The following is an 18622-nucleotide window of genomic DNA, read 5'->3' as shown; positions in this document are numbered from 1 at the left end:
CGGCGCATGGCTTACCCACCTAAGAGATGTCGACTGGCGTTGCCTAACCCTCCCCAGCTACAGTATTTCACTTGTTTTGAGAAAAACCTAAGCATAGTTTCACACTTCGACAGGTGTAATGTTACCATCATTTAGGGCTGACTAATTCTTTGTCTAGTGGGCTTTTACTGGTTGCACTACACCAGAGGTGGCCAAGATTTCAGCCCATGGACCATGCCTGGGCCCGATGCCAAAGCGCTCAGCCTCGCTTCCCATTTCCGCCATCTCCAGGCCGCGCTGTCTGAGCGCGTGGAGGGGGAAGAGGGGAAAACAGCCAACACGCCGCGTTTAAATGGCAGTACAATTTGGTTGGTTACGACTTGCTCCTGTATTTCACATTTCCCAACCAATATAGACGACAAACAAAACAAGTCTTCAGTATGAATTAATTATTTTTGACAGACTGAGCACATAATATAAATTTTATCTGTTACAGACTATCGGCATATGGACAAACGCAGATAGTTTCACAGAGTTTCGTACTCAAGTTGACACATAATTGTGACTTTTAATTTCGTAATCGAAAACAGGTCTTTCACACAAATACATCGATCGAAATATGGTAGCGCTTCTGATATCTCATTATGGAGACTTGGAACATCTATCCGAGTTAAGCAATATAGAGGTCCTGGACAGCTTTTACGTAAAAAAAAAATTAAAACTAAAATTATCTTGCAGCTCAATCAGTTACATCTGAACAAGCACAGGGCGCTTTCAACTGAAACGGCAAGCGATCTTGAAAACAAATGTAAGACTGACAGTGTCCCCAAAACTCCATAAAACTATCGTTGTAATTCTTGCAAGACTGCGATGAATTCTTCATACCTCGTGCTGTCTTCAACACCAATGAGTTTAGGGAACCGGAGTGTTTCAGTAAGAATGTGTCCATTCTAGAACGCGATTTTCTTTTTAAATGTATCCCCATCAAATGACAAAGAGGTTACCTTGCAATGTCTTACAATCGGAAGTGTGCAATCACGTCGACTTAAAATGTGAAGTCCACAGTTCATTTCCGATGTTCTAATTTTCATTCCTGCATTCATTATTCCATCAAAAATTGAAAACAGCGAGATTTAAATCGAAAAACCGTTCCAGGCATGCCCTTGACTTAACCAACGTACTCTGGAGCGACGTATGAAGTCTCCGTACTCTTCTTTAATTTCCATTGAAAACTGTTGCAAATGAAAATAGAATAACGGGTGCAACTTCAGAAATTTTACTGTTCGTACTAGCAATTTCTTCAAGTTCTCCGTGCCTGAAAACAGATGCACACAAATATTAATCGTGTTTGTCGGTCGTTTTAATTTTTTGCTCTATCGTAGTCATCTAAAAGTTTAAATTGTTTTTGCATGACACTGTAATTCCGTCTCGTAGCAAAGAAACAGCGCCCATCGCTTATGCGAACTGAGAATTCTTATCCTTCTCTTCTGTCATTCCCATTCATTTTAAATGATTGTGAATATGGATCGCTAGACTGCCTCGTTTTATGCAAATAGCCACTGGACTTGTGAACGTCTTTACACCACTAACAAATAGCGAAGTGTAAACAGCGGTTGCAAGTAGGCTATTTAGTCTTTTATGCTGGTAACGCCACGTAGCGCTCTGTATGAAAATCACTGACTGTGCTGTGTGCAGTCTGTGGCTGGTTTGCATTGTTGGAATTTTTGCTATTGTAGTGTTGGGCAGTTTGATGTGAACAGCGCGTAGCGTTGCGCAGTTGGAGGTGAGCCGCCAGTAGTGGTAATTGTGGGGAGAGAGAGAAGGAGGATTTTGAAACGGATTATCTGGACGTGTGTCCATCAGAAAGAGTAAATTTGTAATACTCTATATCATGAACTGAGATATATATGATGACTTCTGAATTTTATTAAGGTAAATACATTGTTTGTTCTCTATCAAAATCTTTCATTTGCTAACTATGCCTATCAGTAGTTAGTATCTTCAGTAGTTAGAATCTTTTATTTAGCTCGCAGTATTGGCGCTCACTGTATTGCAGTAGTTCGGTTAACGAAGATTTTTGTGAGGTAAGTGATTCATGAAAGGTATAGGTTATTGTTAGTCAGGGCCATTCTTTTGTAGGGATTATTGAAAGTCAGATTGCGTTGCGCTAAAAATATTGTGTGTCAGTTTAGTGTTGATCAGAATAAGTGAAGAGAGAAATGTCTGAGTATGTTCAGTTCTGCTCAGCTGTTTGGAAATCAGATAACGTAAGAGTTTCTCCAGCACTGTCATTCATAATTTTTCTAAGGGGATGTTTCACAGTGACACCGCGTTTCTGCTGAACCCAGAGAGCTGTGCCAAGCGCAAAATGCCGAACCGCGGTGCTACTCGTAAATCAAATGTCGCGCTGTGCCGGGTATTTCCGAGGTCCGAGCAAATCCGAGTAACAGGCCGGGCTTCGGCCTGCGAGCGGACCGCACACGGTGCACGCGTGATGTTTGGCGTGCCGTGGCCGGCCCTGCATTACACGCGTCCATACGGTATTACCTTAACCATCGTATGCGTGCACTAGGGTAGTGCGTCGCCCCGTGCTTCGCAGCGGAGGTCCCTTCCGAGCACGTTTTGCACGCAGAGCACGCGGCTCCAGAGCCACGCTTTGCCGCTTCTCCCTGCCGCAGCGATATAAGCCGGGTCGAGCGCGACCCCAACCCCCGTGGCATTAATAAACGGATCCCGCGGCGCGGCGCTGGAGGGGTGTCTCTTCCCCTCCCGGCCCCCAGGCGCCAGCCCCACTCCACCACCCACTCACCCCCGCCCAACCTCCGCTGGCACACTCTAGCGGCGGGGTAGCGCAGGCGGCGTAGCGCTCTCGCGGGTGCGCCCGCCCGCAGAGAGGGCCAATTACGGAGTCGGATTAACGGCTGCTAAGTGGTTGTAATAACCGTGTCACAGCGCACCACGCTGGCGCCCATTAATGACACCTGAAATATGTAAGGTTTTTATGTCCGGCTCTCTTTTTCCTTTTTAATTTTTTAGGCTTCTTCGGGAAGCGGGGAATCGTACTTCCCTTGCTACAATTGTCACAATTTGAATTAATATTGCATAGCAGTGATGTAATAAAAAATGAAATACTTCTTCTGGTAAAACCCCACCGCTTGTAATGCATTTCCCCTCACACCATCTACCATTAAAGGCTCTATTTGACCATTGCTTCTGTGTTTTGTATCGTCTGTGGATGCAATAAAACGGTGTCGGCTACTGCCACTTGAAGACAACGGTCCTGTTATCACATACTGTGCTGGACTACACTTATGAGCCAAAACATAACTATCACTGGTAACCGTGATACTGAATTTCGCCTGGTGGAGTCGCAGCCACCACACGCGATAAAGAAGATACGTGAGTCTAGTAAGAAGCGAATGGAAAATCTTTCTAACGACAATACGGGCACCAAATGGGAAACAGAAACTGAAAAGTTTCTTTTAATTTACGTCTATGGTCACAAACTTCTTGTTAACGGATTAGCGGTTTCGGTTTTTAATGACCATCATGAGATCTGTTTCTACATCTACATCTACATCTACATCTACATACATACTCCGCAATCCACTATACGATGCTTGGCGGAGGGTACCTCGTACCACAACTAGCATCTTCTCTCCCTGTTCCACTCCCAAACAGAACGAGGAAAAAATGACTGCCTATATGCCTCTGTACGAGCCCTAATCTCTCTTATCTTATCTTTGTGGTCATTCCGCGAAATGTAAGTTAACGGCAGTAAAATTGTACTGCAGTCCGCCTCAAATGCTGGTTCTCTAAATTTCCTCACTAGCGATTCACGAAAAGAACCCCTCCTTTCCTCTTGAGACCCCCACCCCAGTTCCTGAAGCATTTCCGTAACACTCGTGTGATGATCAAACCTACCAGTAACAAATCTAGCAGCCCACCTCTGAATTGCTTCTATGTCCTCCCTCAATCCGACCTGATAGGGATCTCAAACGCTCGAGCAGTACTCAAGAATAGGTCATATTAGTGTTTTGTAAGCGGTCTCCTTTACAGATGAACCACATCTTTCCAAAATTCTGCCAATGAACCGAAGACGACTATCCGCCTTCCCAACAACTGCCATTACGTGCTTGTCCCACTTCATATTGCTCTGCAATGTTACGCCCAAATATTTAATCGACGTGACTGTGTCAAGCGCTACACTATTAATGGAGTATTCAAACATTACAGGATTCTTTTTCCTATTCATCTGCATTAATTTACATGTATCTATATTTAGAGTTATTTGCCATTCTTTACACAAATCACAAATCCTGTCCAAGTCATCTTGTATCGTCCTAAAGTCACTCAACGACGGCACCTTCCCGTACACCACAGCATCATCAGCAAACTGCCGCACATTGCTATCCACCCTATCCAAAAGATCGTTTATGTAGATAGAAAACAACAGCGGACCTACCACACTTCTCTGGGACACTCCAGATGATACCCTCACCTCCGATGAACACTCACCATCGAGGACAACGTACTGGGTTCTATTACTTAAGAAGTCTTCGAGGCACTCACATATTTGGGAACCAATCCCATATACTGTAGTGGGGCACCGAGTCAAACGCTGTCCGGTGAAACAGATCTGATGATGGTCATTAAAGACGGAAACCGGTAATCTGTTAACAAAAAGTTTTTGACCATAGACTTAAATTAAAGGAAACATATTACATATACAGGTCACTGTTTTTTCGCGACAGTGTCGCAGCTTGTGAGAAACTGAAAAATCGCTAAAGTATTCTGGAGCGGCAAGGTGCTACATTTCCAGGCATCACAAAACCTGGTAATCAGAGGGTTTCCCGCTCTGCAAAGATGGATAGGTGATGACAGGTGCAGACGAAAGTGTTTCAGAGCAAGCTATTCAGCTAGCATTGTTGGACATTACAATTCGTACCTTTCGAGCACTAACGGACACAATAACGTTGACAGTTACGGTTCTACTGGACAAGGGTGCCTGTCTGGTCCGCTGAGAGCAGCGGTGCTCAAGACTTGGTTCATCGCTGAGGCCACAATGCGTGACGGCTGGCCTTGCTTACAATGGGCTACGCCATGGGATAGCGACACGCACAGATATAGATAACGGCAGTATCGCGTACACAAGATATAAAAGGGCAATGCATTGGCAGAGATGACATTTGTACTCAGGTAATTCATATGAAAAAGTCTCCGACGTGGTTATAGCCACACGACGAGAATTAGCAGACTTTGAATACGGGATGGCAGTTGGAGCTAAATGCATGAGACATTCCATTTAAAAAATCGTTAGGGAATTCAGTATTCCAAGATCCAGCGTGTCAAGTGCGTCCCGAGAATACTAGATTTCACGCGCTGCCTCTCACCTCGGAAAACGCAGTGGCCGATGGGCTTCATTTAACGACCGAGAGCAGCGGCGTCTGCGTACAGTTGTCAGGCAAATGTGGGACGACATTAGTACAGTGCGGCGAAATTTGGCATTATATGGCTATGACAGCAGACGACCGAGGCGGGTGTCGTTGCTAACAGCATGACGTCACATGCAGCCCCTCTTCGGGGCTCATGACCATATCGACTGCACGCTACACGACAAGAAAACCGTAACCTAATCAGATGAGTCCCGATTTCAAGTCGTAAGAGCTAGCGGTATAATTCCAGTGTGACGCAGACCCAACGAAGCTACGGCCCCAAGTTTTCAACCAGGCACTGTGCAAGCTGGTGGTGGCTCCATTATGGTGCGGGCTGTGTTTACATGGAATGGATTGAGTTTTCAGGAACAACTGATCATTGACAGTACATGTCAATGTTCCGCTACTTGGAGACCATTTGCAGCAGGTCCCCGAACTACGATGGAATTTTTGTGGATAACAATTCGGAATGTCACCGGATCACAGGAATGGTTCGAGCGAATGATTTGGCCACCCTGGTCACCCGACATGAATCTCATCGAAAGTTTATGTGACAGAATCGAGACGTCAGTCGGGGTACAAAATCCGTCACCGGCAACCCTTTCGCATTAATGGGCGGGTATGCAGGCAGCATGGCTTAATATTTCTGCAGGAGCTTCCGCCTTGTCGAGTCCATGCCACGTCCAGCTGTGGCAGTATTCTGGACAAAAGGAGGTCCGGCAACATATTAGGAGGTACCTCACGATTTTCATCACCTCAAGGTGCTTTCTGGTTAGACCAACTCAGGGGCTGGTAGTAGCTCTATGGAAGGAGCAGTAGCGGGTTTGGAGCTCGTTGTCAGGAATGAGTTGGAATACACTGGCGAAAATATACGGACCCCGGACAAGCCGAAGAGTGCCGTGGAGTCGGAGAGACAATGTGGAAGCAGCAGAACAGATAGACGGCGAACGGTCAGCATATGGTGTGGCAGGCTGTGAAGAGATATATCGTTAGGCTTCAAAAGCACACGGTGTTTACCTGTGCAAATGCAGAAGACACGGCAGCTGGAAACGAGGAACGCATTGCGGAAGAGAGCGGGACATATCAGTAACTTTCGTTGTTGAGTAGTATCCATAACTGCTTTTGTACTGGGATTTTATGTGACCGAGAAGTGGATAAAATTGTTGTTGTGCCAGCATTGGCCTTGATTTGAAAAGGCACGCAACGCCGTTGCTTGCTTTGATTGTCTTACATTTCTACTTGATTTGATAAAAGCAAGGCGTTGCTTTCAAATAACTTCCGGGAATTATTTGAAAGCTTTATACGCCAGGAGAAACTCAGGTCTCAAGACGTTGCTGTTATATGATCTAATTGTATCCTGGTGATAAGCTATATTTATTCTGCTATCTATCCTCGTACCCTTACAACTGATTGTATGTTAATATAATTGTGTACGCTTCTGCAGGCCCTCAGTTAACATGAACTTTTTCTGGGTATGGTACCACGTCGTATTGAAGTAAGTGTACTAGCGAAACCAAAGTTTCAGCCATGGTTACATCGGCCTTGTTCTGGGACTTCTGGCAGAGCCAGTAGAAGGCCACTGTTACCGGCCGAAAGCTGCTTTCTGTAGTACCAGTTTTTTACTCTATAGCGTGATACTGTACGCAGAAAAGTTCCGTGTTAGTTGATTGAATGTTTGTTGTGTCCGTGTAGAGTGTGTTGTTTGTACATGTTGTCTGTCTGGTGTGAGATTATGGTGTTGGTTACATAGCTGGTTGCTGTTGTACCATCTGGTAAGCTAGTGTTGTTGCTGCGGAATTATGTCAGTGCCTCCGCTGTAAAGTTATTTTCAGAGGGGCGAAGCAATATTTCTTATGAACGATATGTAAACATGTATCTTAGGATGAGTTCTCTATTTTATGTTCTTTGGCGGCTAGTTCAATTATGTTATTACTATGAGGCGAGAAATCATTTTATAAAAATTTTCTGATTCTTCAGAAGAAAGAATTAGGGAAATTTGAGGGAAACGGCTCGTCTTGTTTGTGTATGCATGCAATCTTGCATTGTACGTTTGTATTAATAAATCAAAGAACTTGGCTGAGATCAAACGCTTACAGAACCACCACCCAAACTCCACTCCCACCGAAATCGTTCTCCCACAATAGAAACGTGTCGTCTGGTCGGTTCATAAAGATTCATTTTGCACCATGTCATTGGTCGCATCCGAATATGCCGTTATTGAGGTGAATGGTAGCTGTAAACACACACCGCACCAGTGAAGGGGCGCGGGGCAGTATTCTGCTCTGGGGAACATTCAGCTGGGCTAACATGGGCATGCGGTAGTAATCGAAAGCACCATGACAGCTGTGGATTACGTGAACATTACAGCGGACTGCTTGCATCCCTTCACGTTTGATTTCCCCGATAGTGATGGCGCATTCCGCAGCATAACTGACCGTGACGAGCTACCATTCATTTGAGGAGCAGGATATCGTAGCGTTGATAGCTTGATCACCAGTTTCGTCTGATTAGAACCACATGCAACACATAATTTACGGGAACTGCGCGCCTGCGCGTAGTTGTTTGGTGCACATACTTCTGGATACCTACCAAAGACTTATCGAGTACATGCCACAAAGAACTGCTCCTGCATCACGCTCCAAAAGCGGACTAGCATGATATTAAGTAGGTTTTCATAATGTTTGCCCTCATCAGTGACTGCATGAGTGGTAAGGTTTCCCTATCACGCTTGACTAAACTCGTATCATACATAAATTCATATAAATTTTGTACTGTAATAACGTCTTGTATATTTTATAACTCATTATCCGTGGTTTCATTTCTGTTTTATTTTATCAACTTGCTGAGTGCCTTGTGTTGCCCGGGTAAGTATCTATTGCAATCTACTATTAATCCATTTCTTCCTTTTCCCTTACCCTGTCCATGTTTCCCTGCCCACCCCCCTCTCTATGTCCACCTCTTCCAGAATCCTCCACGCCCCACTCTCTGTCTATTTTCTCGTAACCCTCTCTGTCCATCTCCTCCTCCATCCTCTGTCAATCTGCTTCTCCTTCCTCTGTCCATGTGCTCACTTCCCCTCTAATCACTCCTCCCCTTCTTTTTGTACATTTCCTCCTATGTCCATCTCCTCCTCTTCCCTCTCTCTGTCCATTTCCGCCTCCCACTCTCGTTGTCCACCTCCTACTCCCCCATCCCTCTACCCATCTCTTCCGCCTACCCATCTCTGTCCATCGGCTCCTTCTTCCTTTTTTTGTACATCTCTTCCTCCTCCTCTCTTTATTAACCCTCCCCCCCCCACTCACTGTCCACTCACTCCCCCGCTCATCTTTGTCCACTTCCTTCCTCGTATATGTCTATCTCCTCCTACGCCCTTCTGTATCCACTGTATCACCCCCTCCGCAATATTACTTTCCAGATCGTAAGTAAAATGTGTAAAAAATTTGGTTGAAGGATCTCTTAGTGTGAGCAAGCAGTAAAAGAAACAAAAGAAAAGTTCTGAGTAGGTATTAAAATCCATGGAGAAGAAATAAAAACTTTGAGGTTCGCCGATGACATTGTAATTCTATCAGAGACAGCAAAGGACTTGGAAGAGCAGTTGAACGGAATGGACAGTGTCTTGAAAGGAGGATATAAGATGAACATCAACAAAAGCAAAACGAGGATAATATAATGTAGTCGAATTAAGTCGGGTGATACTGAGGGAATTAGATTAGGAAATGAGACACTTAAAGTGGTAAAGGAGTTTTGCTATTTGGGGAGCAAAATAACTGATGATGGTCGAAGTAGAGAAGATATAAAATATAGACTGGCAATGGCAAGGAAAGCGTTTCTGAAGAAGAGAAATTTGTTAACATCGAGTATAGATTTAAGTGTCAGGAAGTCGATTCTGAAAGTATTTGTATGGAGTGTAGCCATGTATGGGCGACAAATAGTTTGGACAAGAAGAGATTAGAAGCTTTCGAAATGTGGTGCTACAGAAGAATGCTGAAGATTAGATGGGTAAATCACATAACTAATGATGAAGTATTGAATAGAATTGGGGAGAAGAGGAGTTTGTGGCACAACTTGACTAAGAAGGGACTGGTTAGTAGGACATGTTCTGAGGAATCAAGGGATCACAAATTTAGCATTGGAGGGCAGCGTGGAGGGTAAAAATCGTGGAGGGAGACCTAGAGATGAATACACTAAGCAGATTCAGAAGGATGTAGGTTGTATTAAGTACAGGGAGATGAAGAAGCTTGCACAGGATAGGGTAGCATGGAGAGCTGCATCAAACCAGTCCCTGGACCGAAGACCACAACAACAACAACATCTCTTAGTGTTTCGGATGGGGCTTTTACTCGTGGCTTTTCCCGCGTACGCAAGTGTCAAATATATTTCATAATATTTGACATATTTCACACGGGTTTGAACACATATTTCACCTGTACCTCTAGCGAATTTCGCCCTGTACTTTCATTTTAACGCAGCTCTATGTTTATAACAACGTGTTTCCTGAACTTTGTGTCAATTGCATTAAGCGGTATATTTGGATACTGTCTACGAAATGTGTTGCGAACAGCGTGTGTAACAAAGACGTAGTAGATTTAAGCGTCATCCCTGATGTGGCAGTTTTCCAAGCATCTAAGGGTTAATGACGTCAAGCCTTCTGAACGCTGTATCGTGCAATGATATAATAGTTTTCTGATACTTTCAGTATTATGTGTGAATACCCTCTGCAAAATGTGTCGTGAATACAATAAGGTAGTAAGGCAGTAATAAATTAAAACGTCATGCTTTCTGCTGTAGTTTTACAGCGTGACCAGCGTAAGTATAGTAAACGAGAAACGTTTTTCCTTTCATCATTTTGTGAGGGTTGTCAGAAAAGTTTCGCAAAACTTTGAAATTATGCGCAAAGTTCGTTGAAAATTATAAAAATCCTCATTTTCTCAAATACTGGACGTATGACGTATGCGTTTTCACGCATGACAGACCACAGCGCTTTTTCACCGCCACCCTCACATCCTTTTCATATTTAGGTTGCTCCTACCATCATATAAGTTCTTTACACGCAGTAAGTGGTGTGTATGTTAAAGTCAAAACTCGTTTTTAGTTAGAACGCGTTCTTACTAGTTAAAACTAGTTTTTGCTGTCACTTCGTCAAAACGTGTTTTGCCTAGTGAAATCTGGTTTTAACTAACTTCCGCTTTTGACCAGCAGTAAATTCTAGTTGTAACTAAGGCTGTCAGTATCAATTAGTTTCAACTAGAAAGAACGCGTTCTAACTAAACTAGACAGGACTAGTTTTCACTAAATTTATTTAGGGGCAAATATTAAAATTACGAGCAACTACGTGTTGATTGAAATAAAAAACAGGATTTTTGTATTGTGCAATGCAATATTTATTGTAATATTGATCATACACCCAAACACACTCCAAAACAAGAAGGCGCCGACACGAAAATGACGGGTTTTGTAGCTAACTGGATGGCAACGGGAAAAACATAAGAAGAGAAACGCGTGTGTATTGTGAAGAGTGCGATGTTGGATTGTCTGGATTTTGCGCAATACCATGTTCTGCGCTATACCATACAAAGTGTCATTTCTAATAAATATTCTTCAAGAAACTGTTTTTCCTTTAGTTCTACCACTACAACCCTTCCTTATCATATAAAAATTAATAATAAATAATTTTTAACTCTGCAACAGCTTTACTATTGTGAAAACCTTAGAATTATTAGGTATTCAGTTGTTAGATAATCACTTGCCCCCACAACAACCGCACATAAGCGTGTCAGATACGCTAAAGGCGCGGAAAGAATTACACGCGTGTGAACAGTTGTAGACGGCAAAACTCCCAGCCCTACCAGCGCTACAGCGGCCGACAACAGCCCGCCACTGGGCGCTTCTCGCCACAACAAATAACGCGGTCGAGGGGTTAAGCACGTGCAGGTCAGCTTATACGTATTTATCACGGCAGATCTAAATCAAGAAAGGCAATTGAAAGAGGAATTTGTGAGAAGTATGTTGCAGATTGAAGAACACGACAAAAGAGAAAACCACTGCAATGTTATGACAAAAGAGCCTTACCATAAATTAGTGGACGAAATTGAAGAAGCACAATCAGCTGAGAAAAAGACACAGAACCAGTAGAGAAGATTAAATCGATTCAAGATTATCATTACTTGTGGGACCAGGAAGTTAGTGACAAGAAAAGAGCCTGTGTAGAAGAAATTTTCGACATTATTGAAGCTGCTCATCAGGCCGTTGGTCATGGAGGTCGAGACAGATTAAAGGTTGAAACTTCAAGAAAATATGCAAACACAACAGTGGAGATGATAAATATTTATCTTTCTATGTGTGAAACTTGTCAGCGCATAAGGAGCATTAAGAAAAGCGGGCATGTTTCGAAACATATACTTCATTTAGAAATGAACAGTCGTTGATCTGATCGACAGGTAAACTCAAGAAGATCGCGGTTTAAAGTTCATAATGGTGTATCAGGACCTGTTGTGGATTGGCAAGACAGCCAACCCACTATAAGGAAGCCGAAAGGCACGCGTTTAAGCTCACGCAGGCTGGCGTGAGGTCTGGAACAGGACAAGGAATTGAGACTAGCAAAAAACGTACGTAGCTTCTGGAATACTTAACTTTAATCCATAATTAGTGTACATCGCTCTTGACGGTACATGTTTTACAGCATCAGTAGTAACTGGTAATGGCGCCTTGCTAGGTCGTAGCAAATGACGTAGCTGAAGGCTATGCTAACTATCGTCTCGGCAAATGAGAGCGTAATTTGTCAGTGAACCATCGCTAGCAAATTCGGCTGTACAACTGGGGCGAGTGCTAGAAAGTCTCTCTAGTCCTGCCGTGTGGCGGCGCTCGGTCTGCAATCACTGATACTGGCGACACGCGGGTCCGACGTATACTAGCGGACCGCGGCCGATTTAAAAGGCTACCACCTAGCAAGTGTGGTGTCTGGCGGTGACACCACAGGACCACTTGACAAAATTTGTTTTGTTACGTGCACTGCAAAGCAAGAGGGCAGAGGAAGTGGCACATCATTTAGCAGGTATATTTTTGACATTTGGTGCTCCTTGTATTTTATACACTGACAACGGCAGAGAATTTGTTAAATCTGTCATAAACGAGCTGGCTGTATTTTGGTCTGAGTATAAACTGGTTCACGGAAAACCGAGGCACAGCCAAAGCCAAGATTCTGTTGAACCCGCCAACCAAGACGTTGAAAAATTATTGGCTTCATGGATGCAAGACAACATTACCACCAACTGGTCAAACGGTCTTCGCTTTGTGCAGCTTATGAAAATCGCGCATATCGTTCTGGTATCAAGCAAACACCTTACAAATGTATGTTTGGCACAGAACCACGAGAGGGCTTATGACTTCGAGTTTGCCTCTAGTTGTTATTAAGGAGATACAAGATGATCTTAATGAGGCTTTAACAAAAAATTAATGTGGTAGACGCAGTAAATAAGACACCTGATGAACTGGAACTATCACACGACTCAGAGGAGATAGCGGTTATGGCTAGTAGCAATAGATTACAGATGCAGCCAGAAATGAATATGCAGAAGCTTTGCCCAGTACTCCGTAGCTAGTACGAGTGCAGAGCCTCAAATAAATCCAGCTTCTCACGAAGATCCAGAAGCTGAAGCTATTACGAACAGCTAGAGAAAACGCTCTTGAAAAACCTGACGAAACAGGCCAAAAGAATGGCTTCAGATCCAATAGACGCAACTGTAGAAATCAGTGACAATATAATTATACCAATTCCTGTTATCGACGGACCAGAAGCAGATCTCCCCAATATTATTAAAGTTGTTCTTCAGAAGGAGGAACAGGGCTTGCACAAGATTGGAACGAAATAGGGGATACTCGACAAATTATATTGCAGGTACCGGTATGTATTTCTGAACTGATTTCAATAATTAAGGCCAAATGTCAAACATATTCATTACTTCATTGATATAATGCTCTGAAAATGTTGCTAACTATTCAAGAAATTAATTAATATTTTAAGTTTTAATACACTACTGGCCATTAAAATTGCTACACTAAGAAGAAATGAAGATGATAAACGGGTATTCATTGGACAAATATATTATACTAGAACTGACATGTGATTCCATTTTCACGCAATTTGGGTGCATAGGTCCTGAGAAATCAGTACCCAGAACAACCACCTCTGGCCGTAATAACGGCCTTGATACGCCTGGGCATTGAGTCAAACAGAGCTTGGATGGCGTATACAGGTACAGCTGTCCATGCAGCTTCAACACGATACCTCAGTTCATCAAGAGTAGTGACTGGCGCATTGTGAGGAGCCAGTTGCTCGGCCACCATTGACCAGACGTTTTCAATTGGTGCGAGTTCTGGAGAATGTGCTGGCCAGGGCAGCAGTCGAACATTTTCTGTATCCAGAAAGGCCCCTACATGACCTGCAACATGCGGTCGTGCAATATCCTGCTGAAATGTAGGGTTACGCAGGGATCGAATGAAGGGTAGCACCACGGGTCGTAACACATCTGAAATGTAACGTCCACTGTTCAAAGTGCGGTCAATGCGAACAAGAAGTGACCGAGACGTGTAACCAGTGGCACCCCATACCAAAAATGGTTCAAATTGCTCTGAGCACTATGGGACTCAACTGCTGAGGTCATTAGTCCCCTAGAACTTAGAACTAGTTAAACCTAACTAACGTAAGGACATCACACACATCCATGCCCGAGGCAGGATTCGAACCTGCGACCGTAGCGGTCTCGCGGTTCCAGACTGCAGCGCCAGAACCGCGCGGCCACTTCGGCCGGCCCCACCCCATACCATCACGCCGGGTGATAAGCGAGCATGGGGATGACGAATACACCCTTCCAATGTGCGTTCACCGCGATGTCGCCAAACACGGGTGCAACCATCATGATACTGTAAACAGAACCTGGATTCATCCGAAAAAATGACGTTTTGCCATTCGTTCACCCAGGTTCGTCGTTGCGTACACCATCGCAGGCGCTACTGTCTGTGATGCAGCGTCAAGGCTACCCACAGCCATGGTCTGATAGTCCATTCTGCTGCAAACGTCGTCGAACTGTTCGCGCAGATGGTTGTTGTCTTGCAAACGTCCCCATCTGTTGAATCAGAGATCGAGACGTGGCTGCACGATCCGTTACAGCCATACTGATAAGATGCCTGTCATCTCGACTGCTAGTGATACGACGCCATTGGGATCCAGCACGGCGTTCCGTATTACCCTCCTGAACCCACCGATTCCATATTCCGCTAACAGTCATTGGATCTCGACCAGTGCGAGCAGCAATGTCGAAATACGATAAACCGCAATCGCCATAGGCTACAATCCGACCTTTATCAAAGTTGGAAACGTGATGGTACGCATTTCTCCTCCTTACACGAGGCATCACAACAACGTTTCACCAGGCAACACCGGTCACTTGCTGTTTGTGTAAGAGAAATCGGTTGGAAACTTTCCTCGTGTCAGCACGTTTTAGGTGTCGCCACCGGCGCCAACCTTGTGAGAATGCTCTGAAAAGCTAATCATTTGCACATCACAGCATCTTCTTCCTGTCGGATAAATTTTGCGTCTGTAGCACGTCATCTTCGTCGTGTAGCAATTTTAATGGCCAGTGGTGTACATTGTAATATATTTTATAATATGTATTAAGTACCTAATCGCCTTTCAAACAAGCTAATTAAAAGTTCTCTTCCAGATCCGAATTCGACGTGTCCAAAGAGTAATCGTGCAGCTGGAAGACGTGCCAGAGACAAAGGTTATCATTAAGAACAGTGTGCTCCCTGTCGCCGTTGGATAAGCAGCTGCAGCAGCAAGTCGTATACTCCTAACTCACTCATTTGTTACATAGTTTAATTCTTAATTTCTTTGCGTGTTTTTCGTACTTGCATTGTTTAATTCATAAATTTCGGGCGTATTATAGTATTTGAGGGTTGTAGGATCGCGTTTTAGTACCTGAATAGTGTAAATTCGCGTAGTCGTCTGTCTTCTGTTTTTGTTTTGAACGGCCAGTGTCGGTTGGTCACAGTCAGTGTGCTCCCTGCCGCCGTTGGATAAGCAGCTGCAGCAGCAAGTCGTATACTCCTAGCTCACTCATTTGTTACATGGTTTAATTCGTAATTTCTTTGCGTGTTTTTCGTACTTGCATTGTTTAATTCATAAATTTCGGGCGTATTATAGTATTTGAGAGTTGTAGCATCGCGTTTTAGTACCTGAATAGTGTAAAATCGCGTAGTCTCCTTCCAACGCCGAGCAGTGTGTCAGCAGTGCGCAAGTAGCAGCATTACTGCATTTACTAGGCAGTCTTGTATTTTGATAACCGTTTAAATTTTGTGTCGATTTGTTTGCGCTCTCTGTAGATTAGTTCAGACGTTCTTTGCACAACAGTTTCTAACATCGATAGGGACTGCAACTGCTGTGTTAGGATGCAGGCTGAGTTGGCATCCCTTCGCTCTCAGTTTCAGGCAGTGTTGGCTTCGGTCACACAGCTTGAGGCTGTTGCCAATGGGCATCACTGTGGGGGTCCGGATGGGGTTTTGTCGGGGACGGCCAGCTCGTCCCACGCATCCCCCGATCGGACTACGACTGTGGCTGCCCAGGATACTGCCCGCATTGAGGCTGATCCCTCACCTGTGGTAGAGCGGGAGGTCGTCTCAAGGCGTGGCAGGGGGCGAAAGACATTCCGGAGGGCTGAACGGAAGGCCTCTCCAGTTTGTCTGACGAACCGGTTTCAGGCTCTGTCTCAGGCTGACACTGATCTTCGGCCTGACATGGCTGCTTGTCCTGTTCCAGAGGTTGCCCCTCAGTCTGCAAGATCCGGGCGGTCGCAGAGGGTGGGCTTACTGGTAGTTGGGAGCTCCAACGTCAGGCGCGTAATGGGGCCCCTTAGGGATATGGCAGCAAGGGAGGGGAAGAAAACCAAAGTGCACTCCGTGTGCATACCGGGGGGAGTCATTCCAGATGTGGAAAGGGTCCTTCTGGATGCCATGAAGGGTACAGGGTGCACCCATCTGCAGGTGGTCGCTCATGTCGGCACCAATGATGTGTGTCGCTATGGATCGGAGGAAATCCTCTCTGGCTTCCGGCGGCTATCTGATTTGGTGAAGACTGCCAGTCTCGCTAGCGGGATGAAAGCAGAGCTCACCATCTGCAGCATCGTCGACAGGACTGACTGCGGACCTTTGGTACAGAGCCAAGTGGAGGGTCTGAATCAGAGGCTGAGACGGTTCTGCGACCGTGTGGGCTGCAGATTCCTCGACTTGCGCCATAGAGTGGTGGGGTTTCGGGTTCCGCTGGATAGGTCAGGAGTCCACTACACGCAACAAGCGGCTACACGGGTAGCAGGGATTGTGTGGCGTGGGCTGGGCGGTTTTTTAGGTTAGATGGCCTCGGGCAAGTACAGAAAGGGCAACAGCCTCAAAGGGTGCGGGGCAAAGTCAGGACATGCGGGGACCAAGCAGCAATCGGTATTGTAATTGTAAACTGTCGAATCTGCGTTGGTAAAGTACCGGAACTTCAAGCGCTGATAGAAAGCACCGAAGCTGAAGTCGTTATAGGTACAGAAAGCTGGCTGAAGCCAGAGATAAATTCTGCCGAAATTTTTACAATGGTACAGACGGTGTTTAGAAAGGATAGATTGCATGCAACCGGTGGTGGAGTGTTCGTCGCTGTTAGTAGTAGTTTATCCTGTAGTGAAGTAGAAGTGGATAGTTCCTGTGAATTATTATGGGTGGAGGTTACACTCAACAACCGAGCTAGGTTAATAATTGGCTCCTTTTACCGACCCCCCGACTCAGCAGCATTAGTGGCAGAACAACTAGGAGAAAAATTGGAATATATTTCATATAAATTTTGTCAGCATGTTATAGTCTAAGGTGGAGATTTCAATTTACCAGATATAGACTGGGACACTCAGATGTTTAGGACGGATGGTAGGGACAGAGCATCGAGTGACATTATACTGAGTGCACTATCCGAAAATTACCTCGAGCAATTAAACAGAGAACCGACTTGTGGAGATAACATCTTGGACCTACTGATAAAAAAACAGACCCGAACTTTTCGACTCTGTAAGTGCAGAACAGGGAATCAGTGATCATAAGGCCGTTGCAGCATCCCTGAATATGGAAGTTAATAGGAATATAAAAAAAGGGAGGAAGGTTTATCTGTTTAGCAAGAGTAGTAGAAGGCAGATTTCAGACTACCTAACAGATCAAAACGAAAATTTCTGTTCCGACACTGACAATGTTGAGTGTTTATGGAAAAAGTTCAAGGCAATCGTAAAATGCGTTTTAGACAGGTACGTGCCGAGTAAAACTGTGAGGGACGGGAAAAACCCACCGTGGTACAACAACAAAGTTAGGAAACTACTGCGAAAGCAAAGAGAGCTTCACTCCAAGTTCAAACGTAGCCAAAACCTCTCAGACAAACAGAAGCTAAACGATGTCAAAGTTTGCGTAAGGAGGGCTATGCGTGAAGCGTTCAGTGAATTCGAAAGTAAAATTCTGTGTACCGACTTGACAGAAAACCCTAGGAAGTTCTGGTCTTACGTTAAACCAGTAAGTGGATCGAAACATCATATCCAGACACTCTGGGACGATGATGGCACTGAAACAGCGCAAAGCTGAAATACTAAACACCTTTTTCCGAAGCTGTTTCACAGAGGAAGACCGCACTGCAGTTCCTTCTCTAAATCCTCGCACAAACGAAAAAATGGCTGACATCGAAATAAGTGTCCAAGGAATAGAAAAGCAACAGGAATCACTCAACAGAGGAAAGTCCACTGGACCTGACGGGATACCAATTCGATTCTACACAGAGTACGCGAAAGAACTTGCCCCCCTTCTAACAGCCGTGTACCGCAAGTCTCTAGAGGAACGGAAGGTTCCAAAAGATTGGAAAAGAGCACAGGTAGTCCCAGTCTTCAAGAGGGGTCGTCGAGCAGATGCGCAAAACTATAGACCTATATCTCTGACGTCGATCTGTTGTAGAATTTTAGAACATGTTTTTTGCTCGAGTATCATGTCGTTTTTGGAAACTCAGAATCTACTATGTAGGAATCAACATGGATTCCGTAAACAGCGATCGTGTGAGACCCAACTCGCTTTATTTGTTCATGAGACCCAGAAAATATTAGATACAGGCTCCCAGGTAGATGCTATTTTTCTTGACTTCCGGAAGTCGTTCG

The sequence above is a fragment of the Schistocerca cancellata genome, chromosome 7, assembly GCF_023864275.1.
Source record: "Schistocerca cancellata isolate TAMUIC-IGC-003103 chromosome 7, iqSchCanc2.1, whole genome shotgun sequence".
In the NCBI taxonomy this organism is placed as follows: Eukaryota; Metazoa; Arthropoda; class Insecta; order Orthoptera; family Acrididae; genus Schistocerca; species Schistocerca cancellata.
Note: the sequence above shows the minus strand (reverse complement) of the source record.